This window comes from Lepus europaeus, chromosome 21 (genome assembly GCF_033115175.1).
Source record: "Lepus europaeus isolate LE1 chromosome 21, mLepTim1.pri, whole genome shotgun sequence".
Taxonomy (NCBI): domain Eukaryota; kingdom Metazoa; phylum Chordata; class Mammalia; order Lagomorpha; family Leporidae; genus Lepus; species Lepus europaeus.
Window position 1 is genome coordinate 49,061,525 of NC_084847.1, and position 21,109 is coordinate 49,082,633.

The following is a 21,109-nucleotide window of genomic DNA, read 5'->3' on the forward strand; positions in this document are numbered from 1 at the left end:
AATACTCCGACTCCCTCTCCATCCTTATCTGCCCTGAATAGCTTTGCTGGTAATTCAAACTCTCTAAAACAAGCGACTAATGGTTCTGCATTACAAACAAACAAACAAGTTCAAGTTGGTCTCCACCGAGAAATTCTTTTGTGTTTATAAACGACTTAAAATCCACGTGTGTGTGTGTGTGTGTGTGTGACTTGTTTTGGAATTTTTTTCTTTATTGCCCCAGATTTATTGATTTATTTGAAAGGCAGAGTGGTAGAGTGGGGGTGGAGAGGGAAGCAGAGAGAGGGGAGGGGTATCTTTCATCACTGGTTCACTCCCCAAATTGCCAAAACGCCTGGGGCTGGGGCTGGCAGAAGCTGGGAGCAGGAACTCCATCTGGGTCTCCGTGTGGGTGCAGAGGCCCAAACACTTGGGCCATTCTTCCTCTGGCTTCCCAGGTGCATTATCAGGGAGCTGGATAGAAAGTGGAGGAGTAGGACTTGAACCAAGGTGCTGGATAGGAAATGGAGCAGTGGGACTTGAACGGAGGCGCTATGATATGGGTTGGCAGTGTTATAAGTGGCAGCTTAGCTCACTACACCACAACACTGGCCCCTGGTGTTCTGTTTTTAAGGGTGATGTCAAGGCCTAGATAGTTACATGGCACAATAGCTTTTGGAAATCATGGCAATACAATATATATATCTGTATATACATAGTATATTACATATTAATTATATATAATTAAATATAATTAATTATAATATTAAAAGAATTAAAATATAATTAAAATACATAATTAATATATAATATAAAATATAATAAAATATATAATTAAAATATAATAAATATATTATATATAATTAAATATATACTTAATATATATTATATATTGTATATATGTATATGTACATATATAGGTATATATATATATATATAACAATTCCAAGTTTTATTTATACCCAGCAAAAGATCTGTAGGATACCTTCTGCCAATGCTGATTGCAAGGAGGGAGATGAGGGAGGGACATGGGGATTGGCCATCTTGTCTGAATAACCCACAATCGCTCCCACCCACACCAGAACCACTGCTTCATGCCCCTTGGCCTTCCTTCCCCTGTGAACGGACACGAGGGGACTTCAAAAAGTTTGTGGAAGATGGAATTAAGAGATGAGTGTATGTTGGTGCAAAAATTCTGAAATCCATTCATACACAGAGACTTCAAAAAGGTCGCAGGAAAATAAGAAAAATCCATACATGGATTTCAAAAAAATTTAAATATGACATTATTACTATTATTTAAGCTATTTGAAAGGCAGAGAGACAGAGAGGGACACACATATTCATTTAAAGAGAGAGAGAAAGAGGGAGAGGGAGAGGGGGAGGGAGAGGGATGGGGGAAGGGGAGGAGAGGGAGAGGGATGGGGGGAGGGGGAGGGGAGGGAGAGGGAGCTTCCATCCTCTGGTTCACTCCCCAAATGCCTGCAACAGCCAGGGCTGTGCCAGGTGGAAGCCAGAAGCCAGTAACTCCATTTGGATGTCCTACATCTAGGCCATAATTCACTGCCTTCCCAGGAGCAGTACTAAGAAATTGGATGGTAAACGGAGGAGCCAGGACTTGGACCGGTACTCCGATATGGGGTGCAGGCATCCCAAGGGGCAGTTTAACCCACGTGGTCACAATGCCTGCCAAAATTTAAAACATTTTTACATCACAAAAAGTTTTCTTTCTTTTTTAAACTACTTTATTAAGAAACATATTTTGGCCGGCACCATGGCTCAATAGGCTAATCCTCCGCCTGTGGCGCCAGCACACCGGGTTCTAGTCCCGGTCGGGGTGCCGGATTCTATCCCGGTTGCTCCTCTTCCTGTCCAGCTCTCTGCTGTGGCCCGGGAGGGCAGTGGAGGATGGCCCAAGTGCTTGGGCCCTGCACCCGCATGGGAGACCAGGAGAAGCACCTGGCTCCTGGCTTTGGATCAGCGTGGTGCGCCAGCCCCAGCAGCCATTGAGGGGGTGAATCAACAGAAAAGGAAGACCTTTCTCTCTGTCTCTCTCTCTCACTGTCCACTCTGCCTGTCAAATATATATATATATATATTTAAATTTGAAAGGCAGAGAGACAGAGATAGATATCTCCGTCTACCACTTCATTCCCCAAATCCTCAACACTGGAGACTTTGCCAGACTGAAGTCAGAAACCTGGAACCCAGTCCTGGCCTCCCTCGTGGATGTCAAGGACCTAGCTACTTGGATCAGCACCTGCTGCCTTCTAGGGTGTGCATAGGCAGGAAGCTGGAATACAAGTGGAACTGGGACTTGAAGCCAGACATTCCCACCTGGGATGTGGGCATAAGCTTATTTTTCACTTCCATTTTTTCACAAAGTTTTTAAAGTACCCTTGTATATTTTATACCTTCTATAAGTTGCAGACAACCTGAGCATTCCTTATTTCAACCAAGTGCAAGAACACTTGTGTGTGAGGCGTTCAATGCCTGTATTTCCACTCTTTTTTTTTTTTTTTTGGACAGGCAGAGTGGACAGTGAGAGAGAGACAGAGAGAAAGGTCTTCCTTTTGCCGTTGGTTCACCCTCCAATGGCCGCCGCGGTAGGTGCGCTGCGGCCGGCGCACCGCGCTGATCCGATGGCAGGAGCCAGGTGCTTCTCCTGGTCTCCCATGGGGTGCAGGACCCAAGGACTTGGGCCATCCTCCACTGCACTCCCTGGCCACAGCAGAGAGCTGGCCTGGAAGAGGGGCAACCGGGACAGGATCGGTGCCCCGACCGGGACTAGAACCCAGTGTGCCGGCGCCGCAAGGCGGAGGATTAGCCTAGTGAGCCACGGCACCGGCCATTTCCACTCTTTTTAATAAAAGATTTATTTCATTTGAAAAGCAAAGTGACACAGAGAGAGGGAGAGACAGAGATCTTCCATCCACTGGTTCACTTCCCATATGGCTGCAATGGTTGGGGGTGGGTCAGGTGGAAGCCAGGAGTCTGGAACTCCATCTGGGTCTCCCATGTAAGTGGCAGGGGCCTAAGCACTTGGACCATCTTGCACTGCCTTCCCAGGCACATTAGCAGGGAGCTGGGCCACAAGTGGAGCAGTGGGGACCCGGGATGCTTGTGCCATATGCCCACTGCCCTGTAAGCTGCAGGGTGTGGGGCTTGCTTTGGCCCGTCTTCTCTCAGTCTCGTAACAGCCCACTCTGTGTCCTTTGTGTGAGGACAACATGTCTCCAGCAACGTTGATACCAGGCCCAAAGTGAGCCAGCGGCCTGTGTTCTAGATTCCACAAAAAATGAGTCAGGCAGAGGGCTCTCCACACCCGCTGGGCCAAGTGCCAGCCTGCAGCATGTGCTTCTGCAGTGCGTCTCTCTCTAGGGCAACAGTCTGTCTGAGCAGCTGCTTCCATCTACCCACCTGGCAACTTCAGCTTTCACAGTGCCAGGCTGGCATTTGGCCTAGCCAGTGAGAGGCTCACATCCCACATTGGAACGCCTGGGCTTGAATCCTGGCTCGGGCTCCTGACGGCAGCTTCCTACTAATGCAGACCCTGGGAGGCAGTGGTGATGGCTCGAATAATTTGGTCTTTGTTATCCATGAGGGAGCTCTGGATTGTGTTCCTAGCTCCAGCCTGACCCAGCTGCTGTAGACAATTGGGGAGTGAACAAGTGGGTTGGATTTCTCTCTCTCTCTCTCTCTCTCTCTCTCTCTCTCTCAAACATTTATTTATTTATTTTGAAAGTCGGAGTTACAAAGGGAGAGGGAGAGAGAGAGAGAGTTAGAGAAAGAGATATCTTTCCATCTGCTGGTTCATTTCTCAAATGGCCACAACAGCCAGGTCTGGGCCAGACCCAAGTCAGGAGCCAGGAGCTTCTTCCAGGTCTCCCAGAAGGACTTGGGCCGTCTTCCACTGCCTTGTCAGGTGCATTAGCAGGGAGCTCTATTGGAAGCGGAGCATCCGGGTCTCGAACTGGTGCCCATATGGGATGTGGGTGCTATGGGTGGAGACTAAACCTGTTATGCCGAAATGCCAGCTCCCTCTCTGCCTTTCCAAAGAGTAAACACTTTTATTCATAGAGAGGAGAGGTAGAGAGAGAGAGAGGTCCTCCATCTGATGGTTCACTCCCCCATTGGTCGCAACGGCTGGAGCTGCACCAATCTGAAGCCAGGAGCCAGGAGCTTCCTCTGGGTCTCCCACGTGGGTGCAGGGGCCCAAGGACTTGGGCCATCCTCTACTGCCTTCCTGGGCCATAGCAGAGAGCTGGATCAGAAGTGGAGCAGCCGGGTCTCAAACTGGTGCCCACATGGGATACGGGCGCTTCAGGCCAGGGCGTCAACCCGCTGCGCCACAGCTCCGGCGCCTGGAACTCTCCTTTAGGTAGCAGCTTCTGGCCTCTGCCCAGCTTTCATCCAAGCAGGTGGCTGTTTGACAGAGCTCTGACCTGAGGGAGCTGACAGGTGGCATTTGCCAGTTTCCATGGTGTCAGTGATCCCGGTAGGTCTGACTGCAAACTCATGTAGCATCGCTGACATAGAGCCGCCGCCGAGAGGTGTGCAGGTGCTCACCACTTCGAGTGTTTGCCAGGCCTTGAGTCAGCATATGTGCGTGCTCCCAGCAAACATAAACAAGAGACTAGTAATAGTAAGCCAGTTATGGAGAAATGACTTAAATATTTATCACCTTTGTTTTTAATAAAGTTTATTTAATTATAAGTTACTTAATGCAATTTTTAATACTGGCTGTGCACATTTTCTATAAGAGCTGGCTCCAGCCCACCACTGATTTTAAAGCATATTTCCTTGTATTTGTTCCATCACCTTGTAGGTTGCTATTACGTCTGGGGTTTGGCGGGATTTACTTCTCCAGACTTAAAACAGCAGACTTCCTTCCCACTAGCTCGAGTTCAGAGAACTCCTCGGCTCCTTATTTGTTTATTATTATTATTTTTTTTAGATATTTATTTGAAAGGCAGAATGACAGAGAGAGAGGGAGGCAGATCTTCTGTCTGCTGGCTCACTTCCCAATGGCTGCAATGGCCAGGGCTGGTCCAGGCTGAAGCCAGGAGCCAGGAACTCCATCCAGGTCTCCCATGTGGGTGGCAGGGGCCCAACACTTGGAAAATCTTCCACTGCCCTCCCAGGTGCACCAGCAGGGTGCAAGGAAGGAAGCAGAGGGGCCAGGACTCGAACCAGTGGCCAGATATGGGATGCCGGCCTTGCAAGCAGGGGCTTAATCCACTGTGCGCAATGCCGGCCCCCTCTCTGCCTCTTTTCCAGCGTGCTGCCAGCCTTTGGCTTTTTGCATTCGTTTGTTTGTGGCGAGCCCTGGTCCCGGTTCCAGCACTGTCTTTGTTCCAGGGGGCAGAACTCCGGCACTTGTAACGGTGGTGTTTAGGACTCCATCAGCCCACATTCTCAACACCTAGTCCTTCTCTACCATTTCTCTTCCACATGCCCCCAGCAGGGTCTCTATAGATCAGGATCTTACTCCTGCCATGCACCTGCTGTCCCTTCCTCCCGCCTCCTTCCTTCCCTGATCCACTGAGCCCAGAACAGCATCTCCATCGCCATTCTGATCATGCCCCCTGCCCTGTTTAAGATTCCACAGGGGGACCTGTTCCTTATCAGATCACTTGGGGCTCCCTGTTCTTTTATCAGCCTCAGTACTTGGGCCCCTCTGCTGGGCGGGGCAGATGCAGCGCCCCCAGGGCTGGAAGTTCTCTGTTCTTAGTACAGGAAGGTCACACTCACTGGTCTGCCAGCCCACGTCTTTAGTGGTCAGATCATTCCTGTGCCCTGTCTCCTCCTACTGATTTAACTCAACTCCTGGGGGACTTTTACAATTTTAATCAGCGGCACAGAGGGAGACCGTGAGAGACAGTTTCAGGGAAAATGAATCTGGGCAGATTCCAGCTGGAATTCAAGGTCTTTTATTGGACACAAGGGCGGAATCCTTCCGGGACCAGGGTAGGAGATGACATCAAACCCCTGGCAGGGAGTGAACACTGGGCCAGGCTGCCAGGTTCGGCAGGACTCTGGCAAACAAGGGAGTTGAATTGGCACAGCAGATGGTGCAGCTCAGCCCTGTGCACTCTGTGGTGTAGACAGATCAGGAGAGTGGAGAAAGATTTCTCACTGAAACAAACTCACAAAAATGTAAACCATTGAATGTGACTATAAGACTGCAACAAAACAAGTGAGTCCTAAATGGATTCATAGTTTTTATTTTTTCCCCCTATGTATATGCAATGATTGGCCTGGAACAAGTTAGCCCCATGCAGGTGCACCTGTAGAGTTAGGGGGCCACAATGGCTGTGTCCCCCCATCATAGCCTCCCTTCCACCCGTCAGAGAACCCTCCAGTCAATGGAGGCTTCTAGCAAAAGGATTGGCTCTTTGGTACGGAGGAGGCAGCTGTCTTAGAATGGAAACAAATTTCCTCGAGTGGCTTAGGGAGTTGACTTGGAGGAGTTAACCTGGGCTGATTTCAGCAGTATTTAGAGAGAATGTTTTCCCAGAAAGTACTATCAGGTGCTTTCTAAGCGTCATATAGTCCCTGCTTTCTGAATGTTCTGTTATTATTGCAATTTAATAAGTGAAAAATTGATTTATATTATGACAGATTTATTTTATTTATTTAAAAGACACAGTTAGAGAAAGGTAGAGACACACAGAGAGAGGTGTTTGATTCGCCGGTTCACTCCCCAAATGGCCACAATGGCCAGAATTAAACTGATCCGAAGCCAAAATCCAGTAGCTTCTTCTAGGGCTCCCACATGGTTGCAAGGGCCCAAGCACTTGGACCATCTTCTACTGCTTTTCCAGGCACATTAGCAGGGAGTGGTATTGGAAGTGGAGCAGCTGGGACTCGAACCAGCGCCCATATGGGATGCCAGCACTGCGGGCCGGGGCTTTAACCCACTGAGCCACAGTGCCGGCCCCAAGGGGAGGGGGATTTAAAAATATCTAGCAAAGGATAGGCATTGTTTCCCATGCAGCAGATTAAACTGCTGGTTGGAAAGTCTGCATCTCATATCAGAGACCCTGGGATGTAGTCTCACCTGTACTTCCAATCCAGCGTCCTGCTTCTGTGCACCTGGGGAGGCAGTAGGTGATGGCTCAAGTACATGGGAGATCTGGATGGAGTGCCTGGATCCTGACTATAGCCTGTCCTAGCTCCCAGCTATTGTAGGCATTTGGGGTGTGAACCAGCAGAAGAAGGTCTCTTTTTTGTTTCTATTTCTCTGCTTTCCAAAATAAATAAGAATTTAAAAAATTATTTTATTTATTTGAAAGGCAGAGAGAGAGAGAGAGAAAGAGAGAGAGAGAGAGAGAGAGAGAGAGAGAGAGAGAGATTTCTCTATTTGCTGGTTCACTCCCCAAATGGCCTTAATGGCTGGGGCTGGGCCAGACCAAAGCCAGGAGCCAGGACCTTCATCTGGGTCTCCCACGTTGGTTCAGGGGCCCAAGCACTTCCATCTTCCAGTACTTTCCCAGGTGCATTAGCGGGGTGGGGGGGGAAGGGAAGTGGAGCGGCCTGAACTTGAACCAGTGCCCATATGGGATGCTAGTGTCATAGGTGGTGGCTTAACCCATTACAGCACAATGCCGGTGGAATAAACAAACTTCAAAAATAAAAATAGTTAACAATTAGTTTGGTATTAACCTTTGCTTTATAGGACAGTAGGAGGTTCTGGGCATGCAGAGGAGAGGGATAGAGACACTCAGGAGTGGCTTCCATTTACTGATCAGTAGGGATATATTAGCACATGGTAGGATCACATACTCTCACGGACTGACTTATGTGTCCTTGACCCGAACTCATATGTTGAAGTCTTAACCCCCATTGGCTCAGAGTGTGATTCTATTTGGAGATAGGACCTTTAAAGAGGTGACCAAGGTAAAAATCAAGTCAATCCAATCTGTCTGATGTCTTTATTTATTTATTTTTTTTTTTATTAAACTTTTATTTAATGAATATAAATTTCCAAAGTACAGCTTATGGGTTACAATGGCTTCCCCCTCCCATAACTTCCCTCCCACCCACAACCCTCCCCTTTCCCGCTCCCTCTCCCCTTCCAATCACATCATGATTCATTTTCAATTATCTTTATATACAGAAGATCAGTTTAGTATATATTAGGTAACGATTCTGTCTGATGTCTTTATAAGGGAAGGAGAGGGGCTGGACTTGTGGTGTAGCAGAGAAAACAGCAGCTTACAATGGTGGCATCCCCTATGAGCACCGGTTCATGTCCCGGCTGCTCCACTTCCAATTCAGCTCCCTGATAATGGCCTGGGCAAAGCAGCAGAAGATGGCTCAAGTGTTTTGGACTCCTGCCACCAACCTGGAGGAAGTTCTTGGCTTTAGCCTAGAACCAGTGGATGGAGATCTCTCTCTCTCTCTCTCTCTCTCTCTCTGTCTCTCCTTCTGTATCTCTCTGTAATGCTTACTTTGAAATAATTAAATAAATCTTTATTAAAAAAACAAGTGGAGACTTGGGTGTGTGTTTGACACAGTGGTTAAGATGCCTCTTGGGACACCTGCGTTCCAGATCTGGCTTCACTTTATTTATTTTTTATTTAATTTGAGAGCTAGAGTTACAGTTAGAGAATGGGAGAGACAGAGAGAAAGGTCTTCCATTTGCTGGTTCACTCTCCAAATGGCCGCAACAGCTGGAACTGGGCTGATCTGAAGCCAGAAGCCAGGAGCTTCTTCTGGGTCTCCCACGTGGGTGCAGGGGCCCAAGCACTTGGGCCATCTTCCACTGCTTTCCCAGGCCATAACAGAGAGCTGGATTGGAAGAGGAGCAATTGGGACACAAACTGGTGCCCATATGGGATGCTGGTGCTTCAGGTGGCGGGTTTACCTGCTATGCAACAGCACCACCCCCGCTTTTTTTTTTTTAACTTGAAATGTAATGTATTGGAGTGAAATAGACATTTGGGTCCTGTGTACATCCCAAGCAGTGTCTCTAACCACTGCACCCAACATCTGGCCCCATGTGAATGACTCAACGTGACAACTGTGTACTTAAACGTGGTGAAGGTGGTAAATTTTATGCCATGTTATTTTACTACAATGACAAATGAAATAAGACAGAATCGATAGAACTTGGGGTGGCCTGGCGGGGGGAGGATGAGTGGGACAAGGAGAGGGTGAAGAAAGACTTCAGAAAGCCTCCCAGCCCCTCTCTGTTCCTGTTTGCTGCTCTACCACAAGACACTCTTGTGATTTGCTTGTATCTCAGGGTGGGAACTCGAAGCCTCAGGTAGAATCTAACAAAAAGATAACATGCGATTGTTGTCAACCAGCTGAACGGACACCAAACGAAAGAAGGTGGCTTGGAAACAAAGCAGACTTGGGAAAACCCCGGGTGACTGCTGTTCAGCTTGTGGAAGGCCCGTCACCTCCACGTCCTTCGTCCATACTTGCCTTCATTAAGAAGCCCAGGTGCCAAATCCTTTTCTGAAGTTCTCTTGCAGTCCTGTGTAGCCATGTAACCAGGTCTGGCCACAGGCAAGTGAGCAGAAACCTGTGTTCCTGGAACCTAGGTTCCATTTATTTATTTGTTAGTTAGTGAGCTCTCATGCACCAGTTCACTGCCCTAGAGGCCCCAGCAGCCAGGGCTGGGCTGGCCAAAGCTGGGAGCAGGGAACCCACTCCAGGTCTCCCCTGAGGGAGACAGCAACCCAACTCTTTGAATCATCCCAGGATCCATACTAGCAGGAAGCTGAGATCAGGAGTCAGAGGTGGGAACCAACCTCAACTACTATGATATTGGAGGTGGCCATCGTAACCACTGGGTTAAATGCCTGCTCCCTGGATTCTGGGTGTTTGATTGCTTCCAGGGGACGCCTTCTTGGGCCTCCTAAGACAGAGTGAGATGTTCCCTCATGTAGCAGCTTCCGCCAGTGTCTCTCATGGCATCATTCACTGCTGTCATTACTTGTGTAGACGCTCCGTCGGATGCTGAGTTTCTCGAGGACGTGTCTGAGTCATTTTCCTATTGCAGGACAGCGTCTGGCACACACACAAAGCTCTCCCCAGGAGTTCAATAAAATACTAAACGCAGGAAGTTCCATTTCAGGGCAGTCCTGGGCCCAAGAAGCACAGGAGCTCCAACGTTCAGCTTCTTTGTGTGTGTGTGTGTGTGTGTCTTTCTCTCTCTCTCTTGCACACACACACACACACATACACACTCACTCACTCACATGCACCTACCCGTGAACACTTCTCCCCCTGGACAGAGCTTTGGCAAGGATCATCGTCATGACCTCACCTGAGTCAGGCACATGGAATGAAGATGGGGAGCCAAGGCCCTTTCTAAAATTAATTACGCACAGCCTCTGAGAAGCCGCAGCAAAGCTGCTGGCAGCCGGGTTCTTAGCCTTTTGGCTGTAGGGATTGGACACTGCTGGGAGGAGCAGCATAGGTAAAAATAAGCTAATTAGGCCTGGCGTTGGCTGTGCTTCGAGAGTGTCCTGGGCTCCTGCAGTACATTTGCTGCCGGTGCGTGCTGGCCACGGGCCCTGCCTCTGGAATGGAGAGCCCGTGGGGCTGCCACGTGGGGCAGGGAAACTCACTGGGTAGGATAGGGCATGGGGCGGTTGCACTGGAGCTCCAGCTTTGGGCCCAAGCTGGCGGCTCCGACGAAGAGGAATCACTTTTCCCTGGAACGGATCGTCTTTAGGCATTTTCTTCCCACAGTTGGTGTCTGGGAGACTTGCGGGGACATTTGCCACTGGCAAGCAGCAGCCTTTCCCCCTAGGACAGAGAGGCGGTGCGGTACAGCGCAGTAGGAAGAGCTTGCTTGTGAGTGCCGGGCAGCCCTGGCTGTGCTCCCTGGCACCTGCCGCTAACAGCTGGGTGGACAGAGGGGAGTCAGTTCTTGTCTTGGAGTCTCAAATGGGCCATCTGTGAGATGGGATCCTAGTCTTTTCTTCAAAGGCTGTTTTGAGGATGGAGGGGATATAGGTAAGTGCCTAGTGCCGTGCTGGGCATGTTGTTGCCATCATTAGCATTTTTTTGTTAATCGTTGTTTATTCCAATGTGTGTGTGTGTGTGTGTGTGTGGTGTGTATGTGTGTTTAGAAAACATATACGGCTGGCGCCGTAGCTCACTAGGCTAATCCTCCACCTGTGGCGCCGGCACACCGGATTCTAGTCCCGGTTGGGGCGCTGTATTTTGTCCCGGTTGCCCCTCTTCCAGTCCAGCTCTCTGCTGTGGCCCAGGAGCGCAGTGGGGGATGGCCCAGGCCCTAAGGCCCTGCACCTGCATGGGAGACCAGGAGGAAGCACCTGGCTCCTGGCTTCGGATCAGCGCAGCGTGCCGGCCGTAGCGGCTATTTGGGGGGTGAACCAACGGAAAAGGAAGACCTTTCTCTCGGTTTCTCTCTCTCTCACTGTCTAAGTCTGCCTGTCAAAAAAAAAAAAAAAAAAAAAAAAGAAAAAGAAAAAGAAAAAAGAACATATGCACCCACATTCCGCCCCCTTCTCCTCCTCCTTCTTCTAAATAAATTTATTTGAAAGGAAGAGTGAGAGAGAGAGAGAAAGGGAGAGAGAGATTCCATCTTTGGTTCATTTCCCAAATGCCTTGCAATAGCCGAAGCTGAAGCTAGGAGTCGGGAACTCCATCTGGGTCTTCCACATGAATGTCCGGAACCCAGGTATTTGGGCCATCACCTGCTGCCTCCCAGGGTGTGTGCCTTAGCAGGAAGCTGGAACTGGAAGCAGAGCTGGCACTGAAACCCAGGCACTTTTTAAAAATATTTATTTTATTTATTTGAAAGACAGAGCCACAGAGAGATGTAGAGACAGAGAGGTCTTCCATCTGCTGGTTCACACCCCAGATGGCTGCAATGGCTGGAGTTGCGCTGATCTGAAGCCAGGAGCCAGGAGCCAGGAGCCAAGAGCCAGGAGCCTCCTCTGGGTCTCCCATGCGTATTCAGGGGCCCAAGGACTTGGGCCATCTTCTACTGCTTTCCCAGGCCATAGCAGAGAGCTGGATCGGAAGAGGAGCAGCCAGGACTAGAACCGGCACCCATATGGGATGCCAAAGCTTCAGGCCAGGGCTTTAACCCACTGCACCACGGTGCTGGCCCCAAAACCCAGGCACTTTGATACAGATGCAGGTGCCCCAAGGAGTGGCTTAACTGCTGTACTAAATGCCATCCTACCCCCTGGATTTGAAATATCTGCTGAAGAAGGCTTGCTTTCGGTGGTTTTAGGGTGTTCCTTTACTAGTGTGTCATTGGTTACTAACCAGAACTCACATTTCCTCATCCAAGCACTTACCCTTCTGTTTTTTTTTTTTTTTAAGATTTATTTATCTATTTGAAAGGCAGAGCTACACACAGAGAGAAGGAGAGGCAGAGAGAGAGAGAGAGAGAGAGAGAGAGAGGTCTTCCATCCGATGATTCACTCCCCAATCCACCGCAATGGCTGGAACTGTCCCGATCCAAAGCCAGGAGCCAGGTGCTTCTTCCTGGTCTCCCACGCGGGTGTAGGGGCCCAATCACTTGGGCCATCTTCCACTGCTTTCCCAGGCCATAGCAGAGAGCTGGATCGGAAGAAGAGCAGCTGAGACTTGAACCGGCGCCCATACAGGGTGCTGGCGCTTCAGGCCAGGGCTTTAACCTGCTGCACCACAGCGTCGGCCCCAACCCCTTGTTCTTATTATATTTATTACAGGGAATGTAGAAAAATAGAAAGAAATAAATCATTGATCGTGGCATACACAACATTTGGCTTTTTTTTAAAAAAAGATTTGTTTATTTATTTGAAAGTCAGAGTTACACAGAGAGAGAAGGAGAGGCAGAGAGAGAGGTCTTCCATCCGCTGGTTCACTGCCCAGTTGGCTGCGAGAGCTGCAGTTGTGCTGATCCAAAGCCAGGAGCCAGGAGCTTCTTCCGGGTTTCCCACGTGGGTACAGTGGCTCAAGGACTTGGGCCATCTTCTACTGCTTTCCCAGGCCATAGCAGAGAGCTGGATCGGAAGTGGAGCAGCCAGGGACTCGAACCGGTGCCCATATGGGATGCTGGCACTCCAGGCAGCAGCTTTACCCGCTATGCCACAGCACGGGCCCCTTGCTGTTCCGTTTGATCTTCACACACAGCCCAATCAGGTCAGCCTCCATCTCTCCAGCTGAGAGAACACCAACAATCAGAGAGCTCCATATTTGCCAGAAGCTGTGCCATTTCCCAGCCGTTTTCACCTAGAGCTCTTACTCCCAGCCCTGCCTGTACCATTCTGTTTGCCATAACAACGCATGCCAGTTCCCTGCCTTGCAGAGCTGTGTTTGCCGTGTGCACGTCTTGCTGAATAGGCAGGCTTCTTCCTTTCTGACTTTGTTTGACCTGTGGACGCCGCTCTCTGGCTGTGCTGCTGCCTTTCATTGAGATCAGCTTGTTCTTTTCTCAAAGGCGACCGCCTTGCACAAAAGCACGCGGGAGCCCAGAGATAGCTGAATATTTAACACTCACAGGCAACATGCCACAGTAACCAAAAACACTTGAAGTGCAACCCAGGCCCTGGGAGGTAGGAGGAAGGGAGGGACTGGATGGCGAGGCTCAAGCAGGAATGCTGGCCAGTGGAGGTGTCGTTCAGGAATGGGCAGCTTGGGCAGCCAGCACAGCAATTGTTCACATTTGCCCCTGGCAATGACCTTTGGCAAGAGAGATTGCAAAACCCCAAACAAAAGAGCTCTTGATTGAGATGAGCCTCTGTGTAATCACGTGGATGATATTGACACATCCAGACAGGTATAGTCTTGGAAGTAGGGCTTACAGTTGCAACTAAATCATGCCAATTGCTTGCTTCTGACCCCCGAATTTCCCTCCTTCATTTAGATTTTTGGCTGGGAAGGTTCCAGCGTGGAGGGCAGAGATACTCGGTCAGTGATGAAACCAAGTTGTGATCTGAATTTTAGATCTGAGCTTGCTGGGAGTTTTCATTTTCAGCCGGCTACAAGCATTTTTCTTCCTGCTGTAACATGTAGGGGGTACAAGGACCATATTTCCTTCTTAATTGCGGACTGAGAGGTATAAATTTGCTGAATGGAAGTATAATGCCTGTGGATTGAACTGAATTGGGTTGTCAAGTTACATTCAAGAAAGCGTTCTTTAGCGGGGAGCAGGTACAAGGCCGGAGCTCTTGGCTGGAAAAGCAAAAACACAATGGAGTGCCTGTTATGGTTGTGCCCAGCGACTGCAGAAGCCAGGCAAGTGACTCGTGCGTGGGGAGAGAAGGGCAGGTGCAAGATCCAGGGCTGCTCTGATGACGCCTCGGATCTAGGGGAAAAGGAAAACAGTAAGGAGCCGCCTCGGGACAGTTTGCTTAATTTTGCATGCTTCATATGGGAAATGGGTATCTCTGATAGGCTAACTATTAAGAAGCACTTCATGAATCATTTTCCTATAACCAGGAGGTTCTCTAAGTCTTTCTACTTTGTGGTGAAAAGGAAGCAGGGTAATTGTGCCTCTTCAATTAAAGTTTCACTTTTCCCAGTTTTGGTTACCCAGGGTCTAGCGTGGTCAGAAAATAATTAAATGGAAAATTCCAGGGATGGGAATTGACATAGGCGTTATGTCATCATTCGAGATGCGTTGTGTTCCATAGCAGTGTCTGACTGTTCCTGATTCCAGTTTCCTCTTAATGTGAACCCTAGGAGGTAGCAGGTGCTCAAATAGCTGGGTCTCTGTCACCCACATAAGAGAGCTGGTTGAGTGTCTGGCCCAGCTCCAGTTGTGGGTGTTTAGGGTGTGAAGCAATGGATGGAAACCTGTCTCTTTCAAATAAATAAACAAAATTATAAAAAGCAAGCCAGAAATCTTGCAAATAAAGAACATGTAAATTTTAAATCATTTTTTATTACAGTATATTGTCATACATTGTTCTATTTTATTACTGGTTATTATTGTTCCTCTCTTCCTGGGCCTGATTCATAAATAAAATTTTATCATAAGCATGTACGTATAGGCAAAAGCATGGTATGGGTAAGGGTCAGTACCCTGAAGTTTCAAGCACCCACTGGGGGTCTTAGAATGTAATCTCTGAATAAGGGAGGCCTATCATACACCCCAAATTAAAAGAAGACTTGAGATCGATAACGATGAACTTAATTGTGCAGGTAGAGGGCCAGGAGTCCAATTCTTGGGGAGAATTCTCAGCCGTGTGCATGGACCACATCCTGAGGCTGAGGTTTATGGATGAGGTGGAGACATGGGAACCATCTGGGGCCCTGTGGTGCTTGCACTGTGGGAGGAACCCAAGAGCCAGTGATCTCTTACTGGGAATCCATGCTGTGTTTATCCCTGTGACGATTTCCATGCCATGAGCCTGGGCCATGAACTTTCACTCCCTCCCCAGCGATCAGCTCTGCAAGATCTCCAGAGCTCAATGTTTTGCTTCCTCATTGGTGTGAGATTTTGCTGGGGGTGATCATGGCCTGTGGGTTCTCGGCATCTAGTGTGACTTTCCATGGCGCTCCGAGGATGACAGTTGCTAGGGATGGTTTTGTACTGAGCTTGTGTGGTTCACTTTCCCCACTTGGAGAGAAGTGATTGTGTGAAACAGAGAAGTCAGGGGCAGGCATTTGGTCGTGGGAGTTCTTCCCTCCCAAAGCAGGGTTGTTGGCTTTTGGAATGCGCAGAGGCTTGGTGAGGGCTTTCTCACCAGCAGGTCTAGGAGTTCATCCTACACACCCCCTGGAGATACATGATGGGGCAGTAGATACAGGTCTGATTTCTCCATTGAGCTATCGAATTCCACCTGCTTATAGAATTTGGAGCTCCGGTTGAGAAGAAAACATTGAACATGCTCAGAAAATAGCAAGGATGACTGGAGGAGGAAGGCTATTATTGCTGTGGACAATGTGCCCTTGGTGGAAGTGAGAGAGCCAGTTCTGTGCTGTCCAGTTCCCCCTTAAATGTCAATATGTAGGTCTCTCAGATGGTACTGAGCTAGAAGTTACTTGCACAGGCAGGTTCTAAGTCATCAGGGCCAACGACAGGTCCACAAATAATGGGCACTGGCCTGCCTTTAGGTGGTTCTTCTTAAGAAATCAGGGGCTGGGGCTGGCGCTGTGGTGCAATGTGTTAAGCCACGGACTGCAGTGTTGGCATCCCATATGGGCTCTGGTTCAAGTTCTGGCTGCTCCACTTCTGATCCTGCTTTCTGCTAATGTATCTGGGAAGGCAGCAGAGGATGGCCCAAGTCCTTGGTCCCTGCATCCATGTGGGAGACCCAGAAGAGACTTCTGGCTCCTGGCTTTGGCCTGGCCCAGCCCTGCTTGTTGCGGCCATTTGGGGAGTGAGCCAACAGATGGAAGATCTCTCTCTCTCTCTCCATTTCTCTCTCTGTAAATCTGCCTTTCTAATAAATAAATCTTTTTTTTAAAAAAAGAGAAAGTAGGAAAGCAGGGGCAGATCAGCCTCTTTGATTTCTCTTTCTGTAAGAGTTCAGTAAAGAAGGAAAGATTGGGGCCGGCACGGTGGCTCACTCGGTCAATCCTCTGCCTGTGGCACCAGCATTCCATATGGGTGCCGGGTTCTAGTCCCGGTTGCTCCTCTTCCAGACCAGCTCTCTGCCGTGGCCCTGGAGGGCAGTGGAGGATGGCCCAAGTGCTTGGGCGCCTGCACCTGCATGGGAGACCAGGAGGAAGCACCTGGCTCCTGGCTTTGGATTGGCGCAGCCCTGGCCGTGGCAGCCATTTGGGGAGTGAACCAATGGGTGGAAGACCTTTCTCTCTGTCTCTCTCTCTCACTGTCTATAACTTTACCTGTCAAAAAAAAAAAAAAAAAAAAAAAAAAAAAAAAAAAAAAAAGGAAAGATTTCCAGGTCACCAAATAACAAGAGTCAAGAATCTGAGGCCAGCATTTTTGGCAAACACTCCAAGAACTGCATTTTTTAATAAAAAGATTTACAGGCCAGTGTTGTGGCATAGTGGGTTAAGCAACTGCCTGCAGCACTGACATCCCACGTGGGCACTGGTTCGAGTCCCAGCTGCTCCACTTCTGATCCAGCTCCCTGCTAATGCCCCTGGGAAAGCAGCAGAAGATGGCCCAAGTGCTTGAACTAGCAGATGGAAGGTCTCTTTCTGCCTCTGCCTCTCCCTCTCTGTAATGCTGCCTTTCAAATAAATTTATTTGCAGGTTGAGAAAGAGGTGGGGAGTCGGGGGAGAAAGACACACACGCATGCACATACACGCACAGATAGGAAAGACAGATATTCTGCTCACTGGTTCATTCCCCAAAGGCCTGCCACAGTCAGGGCTGAGTCAGGCTGAAGCCAGGAGCCAGGAACCCCATCTGGATCTCCCCTGGGGTGACAGGAACTCATGTAATTGAGCGTCATCTGCAGCCTCCCAGGTGCATTCGCAGGAGCCTGGATTGGACGTGGAGGAGCTGGGATTGGATCCCAGGCACTCTGATACGGGATGCAAGCAACTCAAGTGGCGGCTTACCCATTGGATCACAACACCTGTCCTGAATTACGATTTTTTTTAAAAGGTTTATTTTATTTATTTGAAAAGTAGAGTTGCAGAGAGAGAGAGAAAGAGAGATAGAGAGAGTTCAATCTTCCTTCTACTGGTTCACTCCCCAAATGGCCGCAATGGCCAGGAATGGGCCAGGCCAAACCCAGGAGCCAGGAGCTAGGAACCTTGTTCAGCTCTCCCACGTGGGTGCAGGGGCCTAAGAATTTGGGCCATCTGCTACTGCTTTCCCAGGTGCATTAGCAGGGAGCTAGATTCGAAGTGGAGCAGCCAGGGCTTTCACTCGTGGCCATATGGGCTGCTGGCATCATAGGCAGTGGCTTAACTCATTATGCCACAATACTGGCCCCCGGAATGACACTTTTAAACACTACTCTAACTTAAGGCCAAGCACTGTGACTTACAACAACTGGTTTAGCAACCAGTGCACAGGCATTCCTGGTGAGCAGCCTCTTAGAGAGGCCCCCTCTGATCTTTGGGTACCAGGTGTTTACCTGCAGAGTTTAGATTCCTTCACCAGGTGAAGAAGAGCTTCCTGTTCGGAAGCTGCATTCCATGCCTCTCGGGTCAGGTACGTGCTGTTCTCGGGGGGCTACCAGGCAGAGGGGTCTAGGGGAAGAATCTCTTGCTCGTCCCCTTGAACTAGACCTGGAGAGTCAGTGAATCCTTGGTCATAGCTGGACTTGACATTCTAATGGGCAGGTAAGAATCATTCTGGACTGCAGGCAGAGCTAAGGGGAAAATGAAAGTGTGTTGGGATAGAAGGAGGGTATTGGGGGACTTTGGGGGCCACCCAAGGTAGGGAGCCGAGGAAGACCTGGCCGCGGTAGGTGATGCTTAAACAAGGGCTCATTCTTACATTCTTATGCTCTCTTTGCCTGGGCTCAGGAAGACAGTGCTATCTCCCCATCCACTGCTCATCGTTAGCTCTGACCTTGCGAGCAGCACAGCCGTGGAGCGAATTCCCCCACGATGAGAGGCCACAGGGGTGTGGACCTGCTTCGCCAAGCAGAAAGCGGGAAGAGTGACAGGACCTCAAGCGGAGCGTGGGCCCCGCCGGAGACTTGGGGAAATCCAGAGGAAAGGAGAGAGGGCGGCAGTGCCCCAGAGAGTGCACTAGAATCCAAATCAGACCTCTTGGTTTGCAGTTGTAGTTCTGTTACTTGCTCGCCTCCTGCCCTTGGGCAAACCGAGGGCTTCCCCAAGCCTCTATTCCTTCTGCTTTCAAATACGAATGACGTCCAGCGGAGAGGGTTGTTTTTACGGTTCAGGGAGTGGACGCAGGCAAAGCACTTGGCTGCTGATTAGGTCTGTCTCTCGCCTGCTCCCTCCCTGCCTCCCAGCACAGCCAGGAAGGACCGATGGCAGAAGGGATTTGGCTGTTCTGGCCTCGGATGGAGGCGGATGAGCTCCTGCTCCGCAACCCCGAGCGGTTTTGCTGGCACTGTTCTCTGGAAGAGCACAGGTATTTTTAATTTTGTTTTCTCTCTCCTTTAAAGGCACACAGCACCACGCAGCTGAATCAAGAGATTGGTGGGATCCCCTCCTGTACCTTCCTTGGCTTTGGGCTGCGTTGTTGGGGACCACAGGGTGTGGGCAAAGCTTCTAGTGGGCTGGAGGAGGGGGCTGGTGACTGCTCCTCCCCCACACGGCAGAGCTGGAGTGATTGGCTCTTGGCTGTCCAGCAGCTTGGATGAGAGTGCTTGAGTGCTTAGTCGTTTTTGGCAGCTACTTCCTGATTGCCTTGGCCTTAGCTGCATCTCTTAATTTCAGCGAATGGTGGTGGTGGTGGGGCTGTTATGTCATCACTTTGGGGGGGGGACATAGGATCCCTCAAAAAATTCATGGAAGGATGGAATTAAAAGATCAGTTTATTTTGGTGCAAAAGCATTTTGGAATTGGTGCTGTTTCAGAATACCCATTTTGCATGAAGATTCCGTAGATTCCACATGTGCATGGCTTTTGCAATTTTTTTTAAGTTTTATTTATTTATTTGAGAGGTAGGGTTATAGACAGAGAAAGGAAAGACAGAGAGAAAGGTCTTCTATTAGCTGGTTCATTTCCCAGATGGCTGCAAAGGCCTTAGCTGGGCTGATTTGGGCCGATCTGAGGCCAGGAACTAGGAGCTTCTGGGTCTCCAATGTTGGTGCAGGGTCCCAAGCACTTGAACCATCTTCCACTGCTTTCCCAGGCCATAAACAGAGAGCTGGATCAGAAGTGGAGCAGCTAAGGCTCAAGCTGGTGCCCAGATGGGATGTCGGCACTGCAGGTGGAGGTTTGGCCTACTATACCAGTGCTGGCCCCTTGAAATGTTTTACATTAAAATAAGCTTATCATGATGGCCCAAGTCCTTGGGCCCCTGCACCCACATAGGAGACCTGTTAGAAGCTCCTGGCTCCTGGCTTTGAATCAGCATAACTCTGGCTATGTGATTATCTGGGGAGTGAACCAGCAGATGAAAGACCTTTCTTTCTCTCTCTCTCTCTCTTTCTCTCTCTCTGCCTCTGCCTCTCTGTAACTCCACCTTTCAAATAAATAAATAAATCTTTTAAAAAAATAAGCCTATCATTAGTTCCATGATCCACAGTCTTTTTTTTTTTTAAAGTATTTATTTATTTGAAAGGCAAAATGAGAGAGAGAGAGAGAGAAAGAGAAAGAGAGAGAGATCAGTCTTCCATCTGCTGGTTCATTTCCCGGATGGCCACAGCCAGGCCCAAGCTGGGAGTCAGGAACTACATCCGGGTCTCCCACATGGGTGGCAGGGGTCCAGGTAGTTGGACCATCTTCTGCTGCCCTCCTAGGTGCGTTAGCAGGAAGCTGGGTCAGAAGTGGAGTAGCTGGTACGTGAACTGGCTCTCTGGTATGGAATGCTGGTGTCTCAAGTGACAGCTTAGCTTAGGATGCCACAACACCAGCCCCCACCAAACTTCTTGAAGTACCCTCACACATACAAGACTTAGAGACGGTCTTCATTCAGCACCTGTTATAGCCCAGCTGTCCACAAAGCAGGCCCTGGTGGAGGAAGTAGAGGTGAGAAAGGCAAAGCCTGGTTGAGGTGCATGTGTGGGGGAGGGGAGAGGGAGACCCGGGAGAGCAAGCAGGAGGAGCTAGAACTCTCCTCAGTAACTGAGCTCAACAAGAATTTCCAAGCATCTGTGATGTGAGGGAGCCATGGCTCCCGAGGAGCAGCTCTTGACTGAATGGGAGGGAGAGTGTTGAGGGGGAAGCCATATGTAACAGGGCAAGCCGGGTAATGGAGAAATATAGGAGGTTCTGAGCCAAGGGGAACACAGAGCAGGGAGTTGGGGGGGTGAGGCTGGAGGAGTGTGGTGTCCTGGAGCAGAGGAGCCAAGGTGTTGGGCCACGTGGGTGCTTTGTCGGCCACTCAGGCCCCATCTAATCGCTGGAGGTTGGGGTGCAGGGGGTGTGTGGGGGCAGGAAGCTGCTGGGGCGGGGGTCCTGGGTAGTGGCTGTCTCCCTGCTGGTTGTATCCTCCTGGCACATGTTGCTGGAGGGTCAGCCTGCTCTGGGCAGAGAGAGAGAGGACTGGCCGCTGGGAACATGGTGGCAGGATAGGATGGTGGACCTGCTGGCTGAGCCCGAGGGATGGGAGCAGATGAAGTTGGGGGATGG